Raw genomic sequence first — 24,689 nt, 5'->3', positions numbered from 1 at the left:
ATTGTGTATATATACCATATCTTCTTTATCCAGTCATCAGTTGCTGGGCACTTAGGTTAGTTCCACATCTTGGCTATTGTAAATAATGCTGCGATTAACATAGGGGTGCATGGGACTCTTGGAATTGCTGATTTCAGGTTCTTAGGATAGATACCCAGTAGTAGGATGGCTGGGTCATAAGGTATTTCTATTTTTAACTTTTTCAGAAATCTCCATACTGTTTTACATAGTGGCTGCACCAGTTTGCATTCCCACCAATGGTGTATGAGGGTTCCTTTTTCTCCACAACTTCTCCAACATTTGTCACTCTTGGTTTTGGATATTTTTGCCATTCTAACAGGTGTAAGGTGATATCTTAGTGTAGTTTTGATTTGGATTTCCCTGATGATTAGTGATGATGAACATCTTTTCATGTGTCTATTGGCCATATTCATATCTTCTTCGGAGAAATGTCTGTTCATGTCCTCTGCCCATTTTTTGATCCGGTTGTTTGTTTTCTTTGTTGTTGAGCTGTGTGACTTCTTTATATATTATGGATATTAGCCCTTTGTCAGATAAGTAGCTTGTAAATATTTTTTCCCACTTAGTGAGCTGTTTTTTTGTTTCAATCCTGTTTTCCCTTGCCTTGAAGAAGCTCTTTAGTCTGATGAAGTCCCATTTGTTTATTCTTTCTATTGTTTCCCTCAACTGAGGAGTTAATGGTGTCCGAAAAGATTCTTTTGAAACTGATGTCAAAGAGTATACTGCCTATATTCTCTTCTAAAAGACTTATTGTTTCAGGCTTAATCTTTAGGTCTTTGATCCATTTTGAGTTTATTTTTGTGAATGGTGAAAAAGAATGGTCAATTTTCAGTCTTTTACATGTAGCTGTCCAGTTTTCCCAGCACCATTTGTTGAAGAGACATTCTGTTCTCCATTGTAGGCCCTCAGCTCCTTTGTCAAAGATTATCTGTCCATAGATGTGTGGTTTTATTTCTGGGCTTTCCATTCTGTTCCATTGATCTGTACACCTGTTTATGTACCAGTACCATGCTGTTTTGATCACTGTAGCTTTCTAGTATGTTTTGAAATCAGGGATTGTGATGCTCCAGCTTTGTTTTTCTTACTCAGGATTGCTTTAGCAATTCACGGTCTTTTGTTGCCCCATATGAATTTTAGGATTCTTTTTTCAATTTCTGTAAAGAATGTCCTTGGGATTCTGATTGGGATAGCATTGAATCTGTAGATTGCTTTAGGTAGTATGAACATTTTAACTATGTTTATTCTTCCAATCCATGTGCATGGAATGTCTTTCCATCTCTTTATGTCGTGATCAATTTCTTTCAAGTCTTGTAGTTTTAATTGTACAAATCTTTCACTTCCTTGGTTAAATTTATCCCAAGGTATTTTATTCTTTTTGTTGCGATTGTGAATGGGATTGAGTTCTTGAGTTCTTTTTCTGTTAGTTTGTTGTTAGTGTATAGAAATGCTACTGATTTATGTATGCTGATTTTATACTCTGCAACTTTGCTGTAGCTGTTGATTGTTTCTAATAGTTTTCCTATGGATTCTTTGGAGTTTTCTATATATAAGATCATGTCGTCTGCAAATAGCGAGAGTTTTACTTCTTCATTGCCTATTTGAATTCCTTTTATTTCTTTTTCCTGCCGAATTGCTCTGGTCAACACCTCCAGTACTATGTTGAATAAGAGTGGTGAAAGTGGGCACCCTTGTCTTGTTCCTGTTCTCAGAGGGATGGCTTTAAGTTTTTGTCCATTGAGTATGATGTTGGCTGTGGGTTTGTCATATATGGCATTTATTATGTTGAGGTACTTTTCTTCTATACCCATTTTATTGAGGGTTTTTATCATAAATGGATGTTGGATCTTGTTGAATGCTTTCTCTGCATCTATTGAGATGATGATGTGGTTTTTGTTTCTCATTTTGTTAATGTAGTGTATTACGTTGATTGACTTGCGGATGTTGAACCATCCCTGTGTCCCTGGTATAAATCCCACTTGATCATGGTGTATAATCTTTCTGATGTTTTGCTGTATTCAGTTTGCCAGAATTTTGTTGAGGATGTTTACATCTATGTTCCTCAGTGATATCAGCCTGTAGTTTTCCTTCTTTGTGTTGTCCTTGTCAGGTTTTGGGATCAGAGTGATGTTGGCTTCATAGAATGTGTTAGGGAGTGCTCCATCTTCCTCAATTTTCTGGAATAGTTTGAGAAGGATAGGTGTTAAATCTTCTTTGAATGTTTGGTAGAATTCTCCAGAGAAACCATCTGGTCCTGGACTCTTATTTTGGGGGAGGTGTTTGATTACTGTTTTTATTTCTTTACTTGTGATTGGTCTATTCAGATTCTCTATTTCTTCCTGATTCAGTTTGGGGAGGTTGTAAGAGTCTAGGAATTTGTCCATTTCTTCTAGGTTGTTGAATTTGTTGGCATATAGTTTTTCATAGTCTTCTCTTATGATCCCTTGTATTTCTTTGGTATCCATTGTGATTTCTCCTCTCTCATTCCTAATCTTATTTATTTGAGATTTCTCTCTTCTCTTCTTAGTGAGTCTGGCTAAGGGTTTGTTGATTTTGTTAATTTTTTCTAAGAATCAACTCTTTGTTTCATTGATCCTTTCTACTGTCTTTTTTGTTTCAATATCATTTATTTCTGCTCTAATTTTTATTATTTCCCTCCTTCTACTGACTGTGGGCTCTGTTCATTCTTCTTTTTCTAATTCTGTTAGGTGTCATTTGAGTTTGCTTATGTGAGCTTTTTCTTCTTTAGTGAGGTGAGCCTGTATTGAAATGAATTTCCCTCTTAGGACTACTTTTGCTGCATCCCAAATGAGTTGGTATGGCATGTTTTCATTTCCATTTGTCTCCAGTAGTATTTGATTTATTCTTTAATTTCTTCAATAATCCATTATTTGTTTAGTAGTGTGTTGTTTAGTCTTCACATTTTTGCGCCTTTCCCTGCTTTATTCTTGTAGTTGATTTCTAGTTCCATAGCATTATGATCAGAAAAGATGCTTGATATTATTTCAACTCTCTTGAATTTGTTGAGGCTTGCTTTGTTTCCCAAGATATGGTCTATCCTTGAGAATGTTCCGTGCACACTTGAGAAGAATTTGTAACCTTCTGTTTTTGGATGAAGTGTTCTATATATATCTATTAAGTCCATCTGGTCTAATTTTTCATTTAATTCTCTAATTTCCTTGTTGATTTTCTGTCTGGATGATCTATCCCTTGGTCTTAATGGTGTGTTGAGGTCCACTACTATTATTGTATAGTTGTTGATGTCTCCTTTTAGTTCTGTTGAGAGTTGCTTTACAAATTTTGGTACTCCTGTGTTGGGTGCATAAATATTTATAAGTGTTGTGTCATCTTGGTGGAGTGTCCCTTGTATCATTATATACTGTCCCTCTTTGTCTTTCTTTATCTGTTTTGCTTTGAAGTCTACTTTGTCTGATATTAGGATAGCAACACCTCCTTTCTTTTGTTCATTATTAGCTTGGAGAATTGTCTTCCATCCTCTCACTCTGAGTCTGTGTTTGTCTTTTGGGCTGAGGTGTGTTTCCTGGAGGCAGCATATTGTTGGGTCTTGTTCTTTGACCCATCCTGCCACTCTGTGTCTTTTGATTAGAGAGTTCAATCCATTTACATTTAGAGTGATGAGTGAAATGTGGGGGTCTACCACTGCCATTTTATCTCTTGTTTTCCAGTTCTCTTGCATTTCCTTTGCTTCTCGTCCCATGGTTTTTGGATTACTAATTCAGGTATCTAAATTTCTGTATTGGGTGTCTTCTTATTTGTAATTTGTGTCTTTATTCTTGTTATTTGTTTAGTGGTTACCATATGGTTAGTATAAAACATCTCATAGATGAGACAGTCCATTTTCTGATAGCCTCTTATTTCCTTAAATTAAAACCTTCTATCCCTTTTCTCTTCCCCTTCTATGTTGTTATTGTCAGATTCCCCCCCCCCCACTTCTTTCTTGTGTTGTGAGTTTGTGGTTAAAATGACAGGGTTATATTTATACTTGGTGTTTCCCTTCCTTTTATCTTTAATGTTTTATTTAACTTTTGCTAACCTGTTCTGATGGAGAGCTGCTACTTTCTGTTATTGTCCTTTTACTTATCTCCTTTGCTCTTGGTTTTGTAGCCCCTTTCCTTGTTTTGATTTTTCAGGTATGAGGGTTTTCTTGAGCATTTCTTGAAGAGGAGGTTTTGTGGCAATGAACTCCCTTAATTTTTGTTTATCTGGGAAAGTTTTTATTTCTCCATCGTATTTGAAGGATATTTTCGCTGGGTAGAGTATTCTTGGCTGCAGGTTTTTGTCCTTCAGAGTTTTGAATATATCATTCCACTCTCTTCTAGCCTGTAAACTTTCTGCTGAGAAATCTGCTGATCGCCTTATGGGGGTTCCTTTGTAGGTTATTTTCTTCTGCCTGGCTGCCCTTAGTATTTTCTCCTTGTCATCAACTTTTGCTTCACTACTATATGCCTTGGGGTCAGTCTTTTAACATTGATAAAGTTTGGAGATCTATTGGCTTCTGTCACATAAAGTTCCATCTCTCTCCCCAGGTTTTGGAAGTTCTCAGCCATTATTTCTTTGAACAGGCTTTCTGCCCCCTTCTCCTTCTCTTCTCCCTCTGGTATACCTATAGTACTTACGTTGCATCTCCTAATTGAGTCAGATAATTCTTGGAGAGTTTCTTCATTTATTTTTAGTCTTAGTTCTCTCTCCTCCTCTGCCTGCAGCATTTCTATATTCCTATCTTCCAAATTGCTAATTCTGCCCTCCATATTATCGGCCCTACAGTTCAGTGCATCTAGATTCTTCTTAATCTCCTCTATTGTGTTCTTCATTTCCAGTATTTCTGTTTGGTTCTTCTTTATAGTATCAAACTCTTTTGTTACATAGCTCCCGAACTCGTTGAGTTGTCTATCTGAATTCTATTTTAACTCATTGAGTTTTTTAATGATGGCTGTTTTGAATTCATCGTCATTTAGGTTATATATTTCATTGTCTTTGGGATTGTTTTCTGGGTATTTGTCATTTTCCTTCTGTTCTGGAGATTTAATATATTTTTTCATATTGCTTGATGGTGTAGATTTGTGCCTCCACATAGAGATAGAGTTTAGTTACTGCTTCCACTTGTTTCTACTGGTGTGGTGGGGGAACAGCTGTTTATATTGCACCTACCAGGAACCCTATCAGCTGTTGCTAACTGGGCCTGGGACCCTCCTCGTAGTCACAATGGTCCTGTGGGCTCCCTCTTCAGCTGTGGGGGCAGTCACAAGGGGGTTCAGGCTGCTGGTGGCTACTGTTGCAGACCACCTAGACGTGCTCCCTCCTTAGGGTCTGCAGTGGTGTTATGGGCTTTCCCAGGGGCCAGGGGGAGGATCACCTATATTTGCAGCTCTGTCACTGTTGGCAGCCACAAAATCTCACTTGTCCACTGTAGGTCACACCAGAGCTATGGGCATCTTCTGCAGTCTGTGGTTAGCTCACCTAGCTATGCTACTTTTGTCCCAGGGTCTTCCAGCCTTGTGGTTGCTGGGCAGGGTCTCTCTACTAGTGCTGTGCAGAGGCTTTCACTGAGGCTGCTGTGAGACTGTAGATTTTCCCCCTGGGCCACAGAGCCAGGCTGCTGGAACTCCACCCAGCCCCAGTCCTGTCCCCCAGGATGTCGGGGAGCCCCTTGCCCTGTCTTGCGGACAGCCAGAGACCATGAGTTCAGTGGCGGCTGGCCAGCTGCTGCCCTGCCTGGGATTCTCCTCTTCGGGACCCTCCCGGCGTTCTGAATGCTGGGCGGCGCCTCTCCACTAATGGCGAGTAAAGGCTTTCCCTGCTGCCAGAATAGGACCCTGGAGTTTCCCCAGGGGCTGCAGAGCCAGCTGCTGGAACTCCATCCAGCACCAGTCCTCTCCCAGGAGATCTCCGGTAGCCCTATGCCCCGACCGGGTGACAGCCACAGTCCGTGAGATTGGCAGTGGCAGCTGGAGGGCTGCTGCCCTGTTGGGGATTCTCTTCGGAAGCCTCCCAGTGTTGTGGATGCTGGGTGGGGCCTCTCTGCTAATGGCGGGTAGAGGCTTTTCCTGCTGCCAGGACAGAACCCTGGAATTTTCCCCTGGGCCACAGAACCGGCTGCTGGAACTCCACCCAGCCCCAGTCCTCTCCCAGGAGATCTCCAATAGCCCTGTGCCCCAACCAGGCAACAGCTGCAGTCCGTGAGACCGGTGGTGGCAGCTGGTGGGCTGCTGCTCCATTTGGGATTTTCTCCAGGAGCCTCCCAGTGTTGTGGATGCTGGGTGGGGCCTCTCTGCTAATGGCGGGTAGAGGCTTTTCCTGCTGCCAGGGCAGAATCCTGGAGTTTCTCCCTGGGCCACAGAGCTGGCTGCTGGAACTCCACCCAGCCCCCGTCCTCTCCCAGGAGATCTCCGGGAGCCCCGTGCCCTGACCGGGTGACAGCCGCAGTCGGTAAGACCGGCGGCGGCAGCTGGCAGGCTGCTGCCCCATTCGGGATTCTCTTCGGGAGTCTCACAGCATTGAGGATGCTGGGTGGGGCCTCTCCGCTAATGGCAGGTAGAGGTTTTCCCTGCCGCCTCTGGTGTGGGATTCTGGAGTTTCCCCCCAGGCTTTGGTGTAATTGCGGGGGGGCTTAGGTAGGCCTGTGGTCACCTGTTTCCACCATCGCTCCACTGGTGTGTGCACCCTCCTGCCTTTGGTGTGTGGCAATGTTCTGGGGGCATCTGCTGCAAGAAAGCCGCTTGCAGGTACCAGGCTGTTCGGGGGTCAGGGTCGGAGAGTTTTCACCTATCTCCACCTCCTCGTGGGGAGAAGTCCATCCACCTTCTGATGTATAGCAGCACAGGTCTCTCAGGCATCCTGAGATGCTATATGGATATCCTTTGTTAAGTGATGAATGTCCAATTAGTTGTAGATTCAAAGGGGTAGAGACAAAGAGGACTACTCATGCTGCCATCTTGGTGATGTCATTTTGACATTGTTTTTAACAATGTATTCAAATTTAGGTCTTTAATGAATCCTGAAAAATTTTTAGTCATCTTATCAAATATTGCTTTTAATATTTAGTAATAGGATATATTATCTTTTGTATTCTTTCTTCTAGAATTTACTTTAGACTGAAGTTGAAAACCTCATGCTGTCATCCATATCTTTGAACTTCTCTGTCTATAAATATATTCTATATATATATTCAGTGTAGAATATATTAAATTATTTTATTTTATTAAATTATTTTTCAAATATGCCTAGTTTTTATAGTATTTTTCTTGTGTATACTCATTGTAAACAAGTTAGTTTAACTGATTATTTCAGGTTACTGTATTGTCTTCTGTTTTTAACATAATCATCCTCTGTGATATGGCTCTTGACTGCTTCAGGATGAATCATTTCATCATATGTTTTATCACTTTTGAATGTGAGCTTATATTCAGTGAGGATTAAATCCCTTATACTTCTGATGCTAAAATCATATCCTTGAGTTATGGACACATCTTTCACAGCATTTTTAAAATTTGGTTTCTTTCAAATGAGCCATTGCTATACCTGGCCTGGAACAATTTTTATGTTAATATTTAAATTTTATGATTTCTGTCATATATAAGTAAGGTCAATTTCAACTTGAAGCTTCTTGTATAGTTTCCTTGACCATGAAAAACAAGAAGCATTGTTCCACATTTAAACACAAAATAAATGGTACATTTTTTTTAGTCTTCATATCAGCCAATGTCCTGGCAAAGAATATATGGTACATTCATATTGGAGCATTTGAAAAGAAGTAATAAAGAATGTTAGAAGACAGAGACAAGCTGTAGGAAAATCAGATGTGTATAACACCTCCAGGAGGGTAACAAGAAGTCTCAGTGACTGACATCAAGTTGAAGGAATGAGAATACAGAGCCATTCATTAGAACCTTGAGGCTGATAAACCATGCTGGATGGCCTCCTGACCCTAGGTCGGGGAAGTATGTGCATGTGGTAAAACTGAAAATAAGAGACTAGGGAAATAAATACCCACATCTCACCTCCATCCCTTCATTTTCTTGCTTGTACTCCTCATGGGTGTACCTCAACCATAATCCAGAAAGCAAGTGAGCCAGTTGATATGGTTCCCACAGGTCAGGGTTCTGGAGCACAGGGGGGTAAAGAAGGATGAGGGGTGGATCTTTTGCAGTAAGAGAAGGTATCCAAGACAGTTTCCTTGGTGCTTTTTTGGTGAGTTAGTTTCACTAGGTGTATATAACCCCTTAAAGTACCATGATTTTTTTTTTTTTAAAGATTTTATTTTTTTCCTTTTTCTCCCCAAAGCCCCCGGTACATAGTTGTGTATTCTTCGTTGTGGGTTCTTCTAGTTGTGGCATGTGGGACGCTGCCTCAGCGTGGTCTGATGAGCAGTGCCTTGTCCGCGCCCAGGATTCGAACTAAGGAAACACTGGGCCGCCTGCAGCGGAGCGCACGAACTTAACCACTCGGCCATGGGGCCAGCCCATAAAGTACCATGATTTTAATTGTCTTTTCTAAGCATGCTGTTAAACATTTCTTCTCTAATCACTGTATAAACATTAACATCTAAGCCTGAGTATATTGCTGCATAATTAAACATTTAAATATGTTTCCCCTCAATGTATACATTCAAAAAAATGTAAGCAATTATATAGAATACTTATATATACTTTGTTTCTGGCATTTAGAGATATCTCTTTCTTTATTAGCTACTTGGCCATACATAAGAATTACATTTTTGTCTAAAACTTTTAGGAAAGATTCCATTTTAATTCAGCTGCCTGTTCCTGGAATTTGAAGACCAGAAAAAACTTGGTTCATAGGCTTGTTTCCCAACTGTTCTGCATCATGAAGGCTACAAGTAATTAACAGCAGTGCTGTTTACTATTGTGTGTATTGGTGAATGTTTAATTGGGATTACTTAGGGAAGGGCAATGAGTTAGGGAAGGACAATAGATGCTGCTTTTCAGCTTTGACTTTATTCATGAAATGAGTAAGATATTATTTCCATTAAGAGATATTTGAAATTGCTTCTCCGTGTTATTCTTCTCCTCCCCAAGCCTGAAAAGGAGCAGAGCCAACACTGTAGGCAAAGACACAGATCTAAAAAGATCCATAAAATAAAGCAACATGCAAATATTATTTCAGAAAATTAAATCAAGTAGTTAGAACATTGTGGATATCATTGGAGGAAACAAATCTCTTTTAATGTTATGATAAAGACTTAGTACTTACATGTAGCTTTAATCATTTGAATATGCGATTTTAAAAAAATCAGCAGATAATAATGATTATCTAACTAAAAGAAGCAAACAGCCTCAACAGAATAGCACAGTAAATTCAAGGATACAATATGCAAAATATGGAAAAGAAAAAAGAAGAGGAAACTGGACTAGTCCAGAAAATAGAGCATGTTTAATGGGTTAAAAAATTAAGTGAAAGTATGAATATATATATTATAGATGGAGGTGTTACAGATTTATATATTATAATTTATTGGCAGTGCTCCTGAGTGACCCAACTATAGAAATTCCTCAGTTTATCTAGTCTTTGGCTCTTCCCTTACGATTCTACCTCCTAGTCTGCATGCCTTCTATTGCCCGACTAGACCTTATCCAGCTCCCTACTGATCAGCCTGCTGTGGCATCACTCATGTTTGTAGATGAAACAGGGTCCCCTGGATTCAATAATATTATCAGACAGTTATGGGGCACCCTTTATAGTATAGACCGTGTGCTAGACATTGAAGATAAAACAGAGAAAAAACAGATGAGATCCATACATTTTGGATTACAGTCGAATGGGAGATAGAAATTAGGTAACTAAACAAATTTATGATTTCAAAATATCATAGTTGCTATGAAGAGAATGGATGCGACTCTATAACAGAATGACAGGAGATTACTTGGAGGTAGACATTGTGTGTAATTAGCACTACATTGGAACAACGTAATTAAAATGTTTTCTGATGTGAACTACAAAATGAGAAATATGAAGAAAAGAGAGCTAGATAGTGAGGAATTAAAGAAAAGAAATGTTATTGCACGTATATTGAAAAGTACGCCCTTTTGATAATATTTAGTTAACCCATCTGACCCTGAACCTGTGTGTCCTTTGCCTTGCCTCTTTTGATAACCTAGGGATGACACACTAATCTAACCAGATTTGTGTAGTTGCACTGTGTGTATACCAAGGACTTCTTTTCCAGCTGTCACTCTTTGAGAGGATTCCAGATAAGTGTCTGATTCCAGACAGGTGTGTCAGTTGAGACACCACACTGAAGACCACGAGTTATCACAGACTAAAAAGTTCAGGTGGGCCACAAAGAATTAAAAATGGAGTAGAATAGGAGCAATTAGACTAAAGGAAGTTTTTTCCTTAACTCTTGGTACAGTGTATAAAGTTTTTAACTAAGATCCCTGCATGAAGTGTCTGTGCTTAGATTAATGTAAATTCGCAAGTTATCTACCACAAGAACAGATGAAACCAAGTATGATTTTCACTTAGATGCTCTAGTAAACTGTTAGGTAAACATCACTTATCTTCATTGATGATGGGGTATCAAATAATTTGCAAATTTAAGGAAAAGAAGGCGCAAGTAGAATCAGTAAAAAGTTACTATTTTTCTAAGCAGCAACCTTAACTTTGTGTTCTGTTATTAACTAATGATAGAAAAAGTCCCCGATATTTTGTTACTAAGGAACTACAAGGAACTTGCTCCTTAATTATTCAGCAGCCCTAGGGGCAACCTCCAATGTTAAGATGAAAATAAACTCCTGTCAGCTACAAGACTGAATCCGGCAGAATGGGAGAACAAATCGTACCTTCATTTCATTTGTGTGTTACAAAATGTGCCTGGGAAATGATCTAAAGAGAGACTATTATAATCAGAACTTTGCTGCAGGGTGACTTTCCATGGAGTGACAAATTATACTTTAATGTATCGCATGCCATTGTACTAAGGTTTAAAAGGGAGAGTGTCACTGAGGACATGGTTCTTTCATTTGGTCTGTCTTAAGGGAATTTCTTAGTACAGGTTCTAAATAGAAATCAGTGTGATCTACATATGTGCAGATCCTACCTCCAGAATCCCAAAGAGAAGAGCATTTCCAATTGGTGCCTGCTGCTGTCCTTCATCAGAAGTCAATTTGTGAAATAATTCAAAGCAGAAGATGGTGATTGTACTATAGAAACTCTGCAGTAAAGATAGACTTTGTGATCACTTGATTGCCTAAAATCTGGTTTCTCCTTAAGCCGCAATGTACATATCTAGTCAACATGGATCTATAGTCAGAGAAATTGAGTTCTAGTTCTCTGTTACTGGAGAGCTATGTGGCTTTGGGCCAGTGTTGTCAAACAGAAAAAAACTGTGAGCCACAAAGACAAGCCACATACGTAATTTTAAATTTTCTAATCAACAGATTTAAAAAGCAAGTAGTAGTAATAGGTAAAATTAATTTCAATAAGGTATTTATTTAACTCAAGGTATCTACGATATCATTTTAATATGTGATCAATATAAAAATTATTAGACATTTTATAATTTTTAACAAATTCTTTGAAATTCAGAGTGTATTTTACACTTAGCAGTACATCTTGATTCAGGCATTTCAAATGTTCAATAGCCACCTGTGGCTACTCGATACTGTATTTGATAGCTCAGCTTTGGACAAATCTCCACTTCTCCAGGTATCGTGTCTAAGTCATACATGCCATGAAAAGAGTTAGTGTAAAAATTTCCCAGTGAATGGTTGAATAATCAGAACAAGAGTAAAATATAACACTGAGAGAGAGTTATTAATATTTGAATGAACAGGTTTATTCACAGACTATACTTGAGATTGTAATGGGATATGATAGATGTAGATTGGCAATTGACATCGAAATGTATTAAGAAGAAAACGAAAAATTGGAACTCATTCAGTAGGAAGTGCAAGAATATTTTGTGGAACACAATGGAAAGCACCAGAGACATCTCACCTGTAGAGAAATTAATTAGAAAAATAATTAGAGAAAACACCACCTACTTTCAAATAATAATTAGAAAGACCGTTGCAGAGAAAAGTTAATCTTTTTCTAGATTAACTGAAGAGACGTATTTAAGAGCAAAATATGGCCATTTCTTTGTACATTAATTCAACAAGCATATATTGAGCACCTACTGTATGAACTCAATATGCTGACTGCTGGGATGCAAAGATATGAATAATAAAAAAGGAGACAGGTTTGATAAAAATTAGGAGCCAAAGTAGTTAACTCTTCCTTATACAAGTTGTCCACAAGGGACCGGAAGGTAACTTGGTAAGTAGGATTACAGAGTTTTAACTATCATATAATAATATTATACAAGAGTGCCACTGCTAGCAACAATGGATTGCACTGTTTCAAAGGCAATCATATTACCAAGAAGTAGATGAAATGTAGGACAATTTTTTTAAACAACATTTATGATTGAAGCCCTCAGAGAAATTCCAAGACAGCAAGGATTTGTGGATCTGAATTCAGATGAAATGAGGGTAGTTTAGAGTGGTAAACAAGACATTTGTTGCTGCTTTTCCCTTGGAGGCAACTGTCAAATCAGTGACTGAGAGGCTGAGAAGCAAAACAGCACTTCAGTCATTCAGATAATTAATTAGGAGCATGTAAATATTCTCAACGTGCATAGATAGAATAACAAAGAAAAGTAATAGATGCAAAGAGAAACTTTCCTTATTGTCTCTGGTGATAATCTTTGTCTGATTTTATTTTATTTCTTAATGTCATTATCTGATTTTTTCCAGCTTTGTTGAGATGTAATTGACACATAACATTGTATTAAAGTGTACAACATACTGATTTGATATATGTATATATTGTAAAATGATTACCACAATCAGTTTAGTTAACATCCATCATCTCACACTTACATTCTTTTTCTTTTAATGAGAACTTTTAAGATCTACTCTCTTAGCAACTTTCAATATACAATACAGTATTGTTAAATATAGTCACCATGCTGTATATTACATCTCCGGAAATTATTGACTTTATAACTTGAACTTTGTACATTTCAGTGACCACTGATTTCCCCCACCTCTGCCCCTCACCTCTGGCAACTACTAATTTGTTCTCCATCTCTATGAGTTCGGTTTTCTCAGGTTCCACATGTAAGTGAGATCATACAGTATTTGTCTTTCTCTGTCTGACTTATTTCGCTTTACATAATGCCCTCAGGGTCCATCCATGTTGCGGTAAATTGCAGGATTTTCTTAATGGCTGAATTATATCCCATTGTATATATATATACACATTTTCTTTACTCATTCATTCTTTGAAAAACAGTGTGTTTGCATGTCTTAGCTCTAGTAAATAATGCTGCAATGAACAGAAGGGAGCATATATCTCTTTGAGATAGTGAAATGATTTCATTTTCTTCCGTATATACTCAGCAATGAAATTGCTGGATCACATGTTAGTTGTATTTTTAATTTTTTAAGGAAACTCCATACTGTTTTCCATAGTGACTGCTCCAATTTACATCCCATCCAATGGTACAAAAGGGTTCCATTTTCTCCACATCCTCACAGAAACTTCTCTTACCTTTTATTGATAGCCAGTCTAACAGATGTGATATGATATGTCATTGTGATTTTGATTTGCATTTCCTTGATAATTTGGGATTTCCAAGGAATTTGTAATTTCCTTAACTGTGCATAAGCTTTTGAGTTTGGTGTAGTCCAGTTTTTTTATTTTTGCTCTTTTCCCTTTGTTTTTGGTATCAAATCCAATAAATCATTGCCAAGAACAATGTCAAGGAGTTTTCCCCTATGTTTTCTTCTAGGAGTTTTATGGTTTCAGGTCTAACATTCAAGTCTTTCATCCATTTTCAGTTGACTTTCAGTATGGTGTAAGATAGGGGTCCAGTGTCATTATTTTGCATGTTGCTGTCCAGTATCCCCAACACCGTTTATGGAGGAGGCTGTCTTTTCCCCATTGTATATTCTTGGTTCCTTTGTCATAAATTAATTGACCATGTATGTGTGATCTTTTTTTCTGGGCTTTCTCTTCTATTCCATTGATCTATGTATCTGTTTTTATGCCACAGCCATATTGTTTTGATTACTATAGCTTTCTGATATAATTTAAAGAAGTCAGGAAGTGTGATGCCTCCAGCTTTGTTCTTTCTCAAGATTGCTGTGGCTGTTCAGGGTCTTTTGTGATTCTGTACAAATTTTAGAACAGTTTGTTCTATTTCTGTGAAAAATGACACTGGAATTTTGATAAAGATTGCTTTGAATCTGTAGATTTTTTGGGTAGTGTGGACTTTTTAACAGTATTAATTCTTCCAATCCGTTAGCACACAGTGTCTTTCCATTAATTTGTGTTCTTCTATTTCTTTCCTCAATATCTTATAGTTTTCATTATACAGATCTTTCACATCCTTGGTTAAATTTATCCCTAGGTATTTTATGCTTTTTGATGCAACTGTAAATAAAATTGTTTTCTTAACTTCTCTTTCTAACAGTTTTTTGGTGTAGTCTTTAGGATTTTCTATGTATGATATCATGTCATTTGCAAATGGAGAAAAGTTTACTTCTTCCTTTCAGATTTGGATGCCTTTTTTGTTTATGTTGCTGAATTGCTCTGGCTAGATTTCCAGTACTATGTTGAATAAGAGGCGTGAGAGTGGGCTTCTTCTTGAACTTAGAGGAAAACCTTTCAGCTTTTCACCATTAAGTATGATGTTAACTGTGAACTTGTCATATGTGGCCTTTATTATGTTGAGATCCATTCACAAATTCAACATCCATTCATGATAAAAACTCTCAACATAATAGTTTTTGGTCTTTTTTCGAATTGGTCTTTTCATAAGTTTTGGTATGTTGTATTTCCATTTTCATTTGTCTCAAGATGTTTTTTGATTTCTCTTTTGATTTTTTGTTTTATCCATGGTTTTTCTGTAGAGTGTCATTTAATCTCCATATATCTGTGAATTTTCCAGTTTTTTCTTATTTTCTATTTTGTAACATTATGGCCAGAAAATATGATTCATATAATTTCAATCTTCTCAAATTTATTGAGACATGTTTTCAAGCCTAATACATGATCTATCCTGGAGAATGTTCCATGTGTGCTTGTGAAGAATACGTTTTCTGCTGTTGGATAAAATGTTCTGTAAATATCTGTCAGGATTATCTGGTCTAAAACATAGTTTATATCCAATATTTCCTTATTGATGTGCTGTCTGGATGATCTATCCATTGTTGAAATTGAGGTATTAAAATCTCCTATTATTGTATTACTGTTTATTTCTCCCTAAGTCTGTTAATAGTCCCTTTATATATTTAGATACTCTTATGTTGTGTGCATAAATATTTGCAAATGTTTTATCCTCCTGTTGGATTTACCCCTTAACATTATATAGTGACCTTCTTTGTCTCTTATTACAGTTTTTGTCTTAAATCCTACTTTGTCTGATATAAGTATGGCTACTTTTGCTTTCTTTTGGCTTCCATTTGCATGGAACATCTTTTTCCATCTCTTCACTTTTAGTATGGGTGTGTCCTTAAGGCTGAAGTGAGTTTCCTCTAGGCAGCTTATAGATGGGTCTTGTTGTGTTTTTTTAAATCCGTCCAGCTACTCTATGACTTTTAGTAGAATAATTTAGTTCATTTTCATTTAAAGTAATTATTGATAGGTATGGAAATACCATTGCCATTTTGTTGGTTGTTTTCTGACTATTCATTTTTTCTTCTATATGTCTTTTCCTTTGTGATGTGATGATTTTCTGTAGTGGTATTCAATATTCCTTTCTCTTTCTCTTTTCTGTATCTATTATAGATTTCTGAATGGTGATTACCATATGGCTTATATAAAACAACTTATATTTGTAACAGTGTATTTTACACTAGTAACAGCTTACATTCAAATGCATAAATTCTATACTTCTACTCTCCCTCCCTTTAATGTTTTTGATGTTACAAAGTATATATATCTTTAGCTTGTATATCCATTAACAAATTACAGTTATTTTTACTACTATTGTCTTTTAACATTCATACTAGATTTATAAGTGATTAATACACATCACAACATTGGATTTTTCTAAATGTAACTATATATTTAACTGAACCAGTGAGATTTACACTCATATATTTTTCTCTTACTAATTAGTACCTTTTTGTTTCAGCTTAAAGATGTCTCTTTAACATTTTTTGTAAGGTTAGTCTAGGGGTGTTGAACTTCTTCAGCTTTTGCTTGTCTGGAAAACTCTATCTCTCCTTCAACTCTGAAGGACAACTTTGTGGGTAGAGTATTTTTGTTTGGCAGTTTTTAATCTTTTGGCACTTTGAATATATCATGCCACTCCCTTCTGTCCTGTAAAGCTTCAGCTGAAAAATTTGCTGATAGTCTTACGGGAGTTCCCTTAATGTAACTAGTTGTTTTTCTCTTGCTGGTTTTAAGATTCTCTTCTTGTCTTTAAATTTTGACAATTTAATTATGTGTATATCTATGTGGGTCTCTTTGGGTTCATCTTATTTGGAATTTTACAAGCTTCCTCAATCTGAATATCTCTTTCTTACCCCAGGTAAGGGTTGTTGTCAGCCATTATTGTTGTTATTTTTTTTAATAAGCTTTCTGACATTTTCTCCCTCTCTTCTCCTTCTGGGACTCCTATAACGCATATATTGGTCCTCTAGATGGTGTACCATAGGTCCGTAAACTATCTTCACTCTTTCTCATTCTTTCTTCCATACATCCTGGCCGTAGCTCTTGGTTGCCTCTCAAAATTTTGTGATTGGCCAAACTACCTTCTTTGATTTTAGTGGCTTCCAGTAGTTGAGGCTGTGCCAAAACCTGTCAGTGTCTAATGGGGAAGCATTTCAGTCAGCCCCTAAATGGAGGATGATTGGAAGCTGGACCCTCAGGTGGCAGCTTTTAAAGTATGCATATTTGTGTCTTTCAGGGAAAGACTGGAAGATGAGTGTTTCTATTTGCTCAGTTTGTACTGAACCCTGGGGGCATAGCCAGTTAAGAACTATTTATTTGCTACATTCCATTGTACCCACAAACACAAGCCTACTGGCCACCAGAGCCAGGCTATCAAATGGTGCATTCTCTGGGTGACAGATGCAAAGGCCATGGGAAGCAAATGTGTGCTCAAACTCAATGCAGGGAGATATCAGTGACCTAGAGTAGGGCAGAGGGGGATCATGGAGATGGCTCCTGCTGACCTCTCTAGTCTTCAGGGAGGATCACAGTTTATCCTAGAAGTGTGCTAAATTGGGAGTCCAACTCTCAGCAGCTTTCAAAGTAAATAAAAAGCCCTCTTTCAGAGAAAAAATGAGAGGGTGCAGTTCTGTCTTGCATCTATGCTGAACCTTGAGGGAATAGCCATCATGACTACTCATGAGACTGTTGAGAACTGTTTCTTTGTTTGCTGTTAGTCTTCTGAATCTCACGGATGCAAGCCCCATTGGCTTTCAGAGCTATGTGTTTTGAGAGTTTGTTCCTTAGGTGGAAACCTTCAAAGTTGTGGTCCTAGATATTGGGTTGAAACTGAGAAGCTGGGGCTTGTGATTTTCTTCCTGATTGTATGTGGCTGTGCCAGAAGTGGGGTTTGTGGCAAGAGTGTGTCTCATTGCTTCCTGTTTTAATTCTGTTTTTCTCTTGTTTGCCTAATGTGTAGGATGCTCAGTTGGTGTCTGGGTTTTTTTCAGAGGAAATTGTTCCATGTGTAGCTACAGAATCAGTGTGTCCAAGGGAGGAGGTGAGTTCAGGAACCTCTTATGTTGCCATCTTGGACTGGAGCAAGTCTGATTTTAATATAGTTATATCAAGTTTTTTTGTGGTTACTGTTTGCATAGTCTATCTTTTTAATGCATTTACTTTTGATCTATCTGTGTCTTTATATTTAAAATGAATAGGTTATAAATGCATTATTATTAGGGCTTATTTCCTCAGAGTGGTAATCTAAGTTTATTAATTGAATTCTTCAATTCATTTACATTTAATATAACTATAGTTATGATGGATTATAAGTTAACTAATCTGTGATTAGTTTTTCAACTACCCATCTGTTCTTTGCTCCCATTTTCCTCCTTTCCAGCAATCTTTTGTATTAATTGAGTATAATTTAGTTGTCAAAAGTTACAAACTTCCAGTTATAAGATAAATAAGTACTAGGGATATAATGTACAAAATAACGACCATGGTTAATACAACAGTGTGATACATTTTAAAGTTATTAAGAGAGTGAACCCTAAGAGTTCACATGAAAAGACAATTTTTTGGTTTCTTTTGCTTTTTGTTTTTATTGTATCTATATGAGATGATGAATGTTAACTTATTGCAATAATCATTTCACAATATATGTAAGTCAAATAATTATGTTGTAACCTTAGACTTATACAGTGACATGTGTCAATTATATCACAATAAAACTGCATAAAATGCATACATAATTACATTTACAGTTACCATCCCACATGTCTTTGTTCTTTTATTTGAGTCTAGACTTCTATCTTGTATCATTTACAGTGAAGCTAGAAATTTTGTAAATAAGATTTTCTAGTTCAGGGCTGCTAGCAACACATTCTCTCAGTTTTATTTATCTGACGGTGACTTTATTTTATCTTTAATTTTGAAAGATATTAATTGGCTACATAATATTGGATTAAAATTATTCTTCAGCATTTAAAGATGTTATTCCATTGTCTTCTGTTTTGTGTAACGTTTTTTGAGAAACCACTGGACTTTTTTAGTGTTGTTATTCTATATAGATATGTTTTGTTTTCTGGTTAACTTTAGGATTTAGTATTTACCTTTGATTTTAGAAATGTGATTATCAGGTACCTAATTGTGTTTCCTTGAGGAAGGTTGACATTCTTGTATCTGTCGTTTGATATTTTTATTATATTTAGGGAAAAAGTGAGCTATTATTTCTTCATGAATGTTCTGTCCCAACATCTGTCTCTCCTCTCCTTTTGTAAGTCCACTTACTCATATTTTCCAACTGCTTCATATTGACCCAGAAGATACTCATGCTCTGTTCATTTTTTCAACATTTTTTTCTGTGCTTAAAAGTGGATCATTTGTATTGGTTTTCTCATTTCTTCTGCAATATCATCAGTTATTTATCTCATGTAGTGCATTTTTAATATAGGCATTTTGTTTTCAAATTCATATTTTTACTTGCTTCTTATAATCTTCATTTGTCTGCTAGAACCCATCCATCTATTCACTCATGGAGTACATCTTTTTATTTATATCCTTAAACATTTATAATAACTGTTTTAAAGTTCTTGCCTGCTAATTCCAGCTATTGTGTCATTTCTTGGTTTGTCTCCTCTGACTTTTCTTTTTACCCTGGTTATTGTAATTTTTTTAATGTCTTCTCATATCTAGTTTTTTTTTTTTTTAATGTTATGCTGGGTATCCTTACACCATATAGCTAAAACTTTGAATTGTTTTCTTCCTTTAATGAGTGTTAAGATTGATTCTGATTGGCAATAAATTATTGGAAAATAAACTTTAATGTGTCAAGTCTGGCTTTTAGGCATTATTAGCATTGGCTACTCTTTTTCTTTTTTCTCTTTTCTTTGAGGAAGACTAGCCCTGAGCTAACTACTGCCAATCCTCCTCTTTTTGCTGAGGAAGTCTGGCCCTGAGCTAACATCCATGCCCATCTTGCTCTACTTTATACTTGGGATGCCTACCACAGCATGGCTTTTGCCAAGCAGTATCATGTCTGCAGCTAGGATCCAAACCAGTGAACCCCAGGTCACTGAGAAGCAGAATGTGCCAACTTAACTGCTGTGCCACCAGGCCGGCCCCAGCACTGGCTACTGTTAAAGTGAGATTTTTCTGGGATCTTCCATTAAATGTCTTAGATATTTGGTGAGATCTGTCTTCTCTGACCGAATATAACTCCAGTGACTTTCAGCACTATTTGTTCCCCAGAATATCTACACATCTAAGAGTCTTTCACTATCTCTTTTATACCAGGTCTCAATGAAACTTAACCTAGGAATGCACATTTTTGCATTTGGGCAAAGATTTGGTTGACTCCATATAGACTTCTAGACTTTTGTCCCTATCCAATAAATTATAGCTGAGTTAGTGGACCTAAACTCTAACCTCTATTTCTTCTACCCTGCAAGGTTATTGGTCTTTATGTTTTATTTCTCCAGCATATGTTATGGAAAGTGCCCCTAGACACATGCACTGGAAGAATGTGCTACTTAACTTGTGTTATCCTCTTGTCTCAGGAACACTGTCCTTCATTGTCTTTTTGCCAATGTCTGTAAACAGTTGTTCCACAAGTTTTGTACAAAATTAGAGTTGTTTACAACAGGAGGTTAAATCCAATATCTCTTAATGTGCCATGGTCATGCAGCCAGAAGTCCTCCTTATATAATGTTTTCAATGCTGTTATGCTCTCTAGCCATAATCTACTTCATTCTAGAAACTATTTTTTTTCCTCCTCATCCATAGATTCTATCACTTTTTACAAAATGCAGAAGAGGATACAGAAAACAGTCCCGCTAAGTTTATGGAAAGAAGGGAGCTGGAAACTAGACCAAAGGGAAGAAATTTCCTTCACAGATCTTGATTCAAAAATATCAGTTGCATTTGTTATGAAATGATATAGATTTCTCATATTTATCATAAACAAAGATTAAGAAAAATTATGAGACTTGTGGTAGAACTCAACTGACTAGACGTTAATTACATTTCCTGCCCTAATATATCACTACTCTCTCACATAAACTTATTTGGTTTGGCATTTCTCAAATCTGAATGTCTACATATTCATATTCATATCTATATAATATCACTATTCCTTTTAATATTCATTTTTTAGCCATAGTTAATTTTAGTTTATTTCATAGTAACAAATTATGTAATGATCTCCAACAGTCTCACTCCATCATTTTCTTTTACTCTTCCCCTCTTATCTTATATTTTACTATCGATTTTTGTTTTGACAGCTTTAGAGATCCTAAGAGAAACTGACTAAATTTTACCAGTTTCCTAGTTTTAGGGAAATAATTTGTGACTCTGCATGAGTTATAAGAGGAGCATGGAGAGTGACACAGTTGCTCTCTTCTCTCTTTGCCTAGATTCCTCCTATCAAGAAGAAAAGAGAATAAGAAAAGTAAAGTAAATGAAAATAATAATATCATCTGTCTAAGGATTTTATGATTCCAGTTCATCAAGAGAAATTGTTATGTTGTATAGAATCAAAATCTTTCTGAAGGTAAATAAATTTATTTTACTATTTCTCCCTTTGCTAAATTGTTAGCCTTCTATCATAGAAGAAAATAAAAATGCTTATAAAATACATTTCACAAATCTATGATGACTGTTCTATAGTATGTTATACTTTACTTCAAGGCTGTATACTGATGTATATTTTCAATAGATATTTCCCAAATTACAAGTATGAGAGAGATTGGATTGTAAATTTTATTGTCACCTTACTTCTCTAGGACAAGATTCTCACCTTCAAAAAGTTGTGATGAGCTGTTTTATGAATAGATTCTCAAGAGGAGCTTCATACACTTAGGGAGTGGAGGAGATGTGGGAGGTGAAGATGTAGAATGGATTCCTTTGGGTTTATGGTCTGATATCAGCTGGAAAGTTTCAGAGGTTATTTCATCAATTCCTCCAATTTCAGCAATATACAACAATATGAAGAACACTACACTAGAAGACAAGAAGCTGCACTGGACATAACTTTCTCAATAATTCCTGGATTAGTATCATTTTTTTATCATTGTAAAATAAGATTAAGTTTACAACCCATGATATCCCTTTATGTTCTTGGTGTTTTGGAAGATTTATTTATACCAGACCAAATTACTACTGCAGTTCTTGTAAAGCAGATTTAGTCTTTAATCTACACTGGATAAGCTAACTTTCTGATGACCAGAATATGCTTGTTTACAATTCTAATTAAATCCTTTGCAGGTTCAATGTTCCTTGACAAATGATTAAAAAAAGATTTTAAATATCAACCTGAAAAACCATCCAGATTGTATTATGACCTCCAACATTATTAGCCCACCTACGCAAGTCTAGATAAGTTTACTAATAGTATTCACTGTTATCTTACAAACATAGATATGTGTTTAAGGAAACATTTTTTTTAAATAATTTTTAGATTCACATACAATTTTAAGAAACAGTATAGATTCCAGGAATCCATTACTAAGTTTCCTCTACTGGTAATATATTTTAAAACTATAGTACAATTTCACAACTAGAACATTGATAATGATAATTTCAATATGCAGAATAATTCCATAATACCAAATACCCATAGCTCCAGAATATCAACGGGATTCTTTGTGTTGCCCATTTATAACCATAACCCACATTATCCTCATGATCCCTCCAGTTATTCCCAAGCCCAATCTTAACATCCATTCCTAAACCAAGGCAACCACTCATACATTCTTCATTTTTTAAAAAAAATTTGTCAATTCAAGAATATTAAGCAAATGGAATGATAAAGTAGCTAACCTTTGAAATTGGCTTTTTTAAATTCAACATGATTCTCTGGGTAGTCATTCGAGTTGTGGTATGCATTAATAGTTCATTATGTTTTTAAAATTATTCAGTAGGATGTACCACAATTTGTTTAAACATTCCCTCAGTGGAAAACATCTGAATTGTAAGCAGGTTTTGGCTATTACATATATAAATATTAAAGTATAAATTTTGTGTGAACATGCATTTTCATGTGTCTGGGATAAATGACCAAGGGTAAAATTACTTGGACATGTTATAGTTGCATGCTTAGTTTTCTAAGAAACTAGAAAATCATTTTCTCATGTGACTACACCATTTAAAATTTCCACCAGCACTGTATACATGATTCAGTTTCTCAACATCCTTCACCAGTTTTGGGTGGTATCACTACTTTTTGTTTTAGCAATTCTGAAGAATAGGTGATGATACCTCAATTTGATTTTAATTTGCATTTCCCTAATGGTTAATATGTTGAACACCTTTTCATGAGATTATTTGCCATGTGTACATCCTATTCAGTGAAATGTATCTTCATGCCTTTTGCCCATTTTTAAATTAGATTGTTTGAGTTTTTACTGAATTTTGGGACTATGTTATATGTTTTATAGAAGATTCCATTGCTGGGTATGTGATTTGTAAATATTTTCTTCCAGTGTATAGCTTATATTTCCAACTCTTTACAGTATGACATTTTTTAACTTTTAATTAAGATTATGATAGTTTACAACCTTGTGAAATTTCGGTTGTACATTTTTGTTAGTCATGTTGTAGGTGCAGCACTTCACCCTTTGTGCCCTCCCCCCACCCCCCCTTTCCCCTGGTAACCACCAATCAATTCTCTTTGTCTCTATGTTTAACTTCCACCTATCAGTGGAGTCATACAGAGTTTGTCTTTCTCTGTCTGGCTTATTTCGCTTCACATAATTCCTTCAAGATCCATCCATGTTGTTATGAATGGGAGGATTTTGTCTTTTTCATGGCTTAGTAGTATTCTATTGTGTATATATACCATATCTTCTTTATCCAATCATCAGTTGCTGGGCACTTATGTTGGTTCCATGACTTGACTATTGTGAATAATGCTGCAATGAACATAGGGGTGCCTGGGACTTTTGGAATTGCTGATTTCAAGTTCTTTGGATATATACCCAGTAGTGGGATGGCTGGGTCATAAGGTATTTCTATTTTTAATTTTTTGAGAAATCTCCATATGGTTTTCCATAGTGGCTGCACCAGTTTGCATTCCCACCAACAATGTATGAGGGTTCCTTTCTCTCCACAACTTCTCCAACATTTGTCACTTTTTGTTTTGGTTATTTTGCCATTCTAACAGGTGTAAGGTGATATCTTAGTGGAGTTTTGATTTGCATTTCTCTGATGATTAATGATGGAGAGCATCTTTTCATATGTCTAATGGCCATCCATATATCTTATTTGGAGAAATGTCTGTTCATGTCCTCTGCCCATTTTTTGATCGGGTTGTTTGATTTTTTGTTGTTGAGCTGTGTGACTTCTTTATATATTATGGAGATTAACCCTTTGTCAGATAAATAAGTTGTAAATATTATTTCCCAATTAGTGGGTTGTTTTTTTGTTTCAATCCTGTTATCCCTTGCCTTGAAGAAGCTCTTTACTCTGATGAAGTCCCCTGTGTTTATTCTTTCTATTGTTTCCCTCATCTGAGGAGTTACGGTGTCCAAAAAGATTCGTTTGAAGCTGATGTCAAAGAGTATACTGCCTATATTCCCTTCTAAAAGACTTATTGTTTCAGGCCTAATCTTTAGGTCTTTGAGCAATTTTGAGTTTATTTTTGTGAATGGTGAAAAAGAATGGTCAATTTTCATTCTTTTACATGGAGCTGTCCAGTTTTCCCAGCACCATTTGTTGAAGAGACTTTCTTTTCTCCATTGTAGGCCCTCAGTTCCTTTGTCGAAGATTAGCTGTCCATAGATGTGTGGTTTTATCTCTGGGCTTTCCATTCTGTTCCATTGATCTGTGCACCTGTTTTTGCACCAGTACCATGCTGTTTTGATTACTCGAGCTTTTTAGTATGCTTTGAAATCATGGATTGTGATGCCTCCGGCTTTGTTCTTCTTTCTCAGGATTGCTTTAGCAACTCACGGTCTTTTGATGCCCCATATGAATTTTAGGATTCT

The sequence above is a fragment of the Equus asinus genome, chromosome 4, assembly GCF_041296235.1.
Source record: "Equus asinus isolate D_3611 breed Donkey chromosome 4, EquAss-T2T_v2, whole genome shotgun sequence".
Lineage (NCBI taxonomy): Eukaryota > Metazoa > Chordata > Mammalia > Perissodactyla > Equidae > Equus > Equus asinus.
This window is presented reverse-complemented; position numbering follows the sequence as displayed.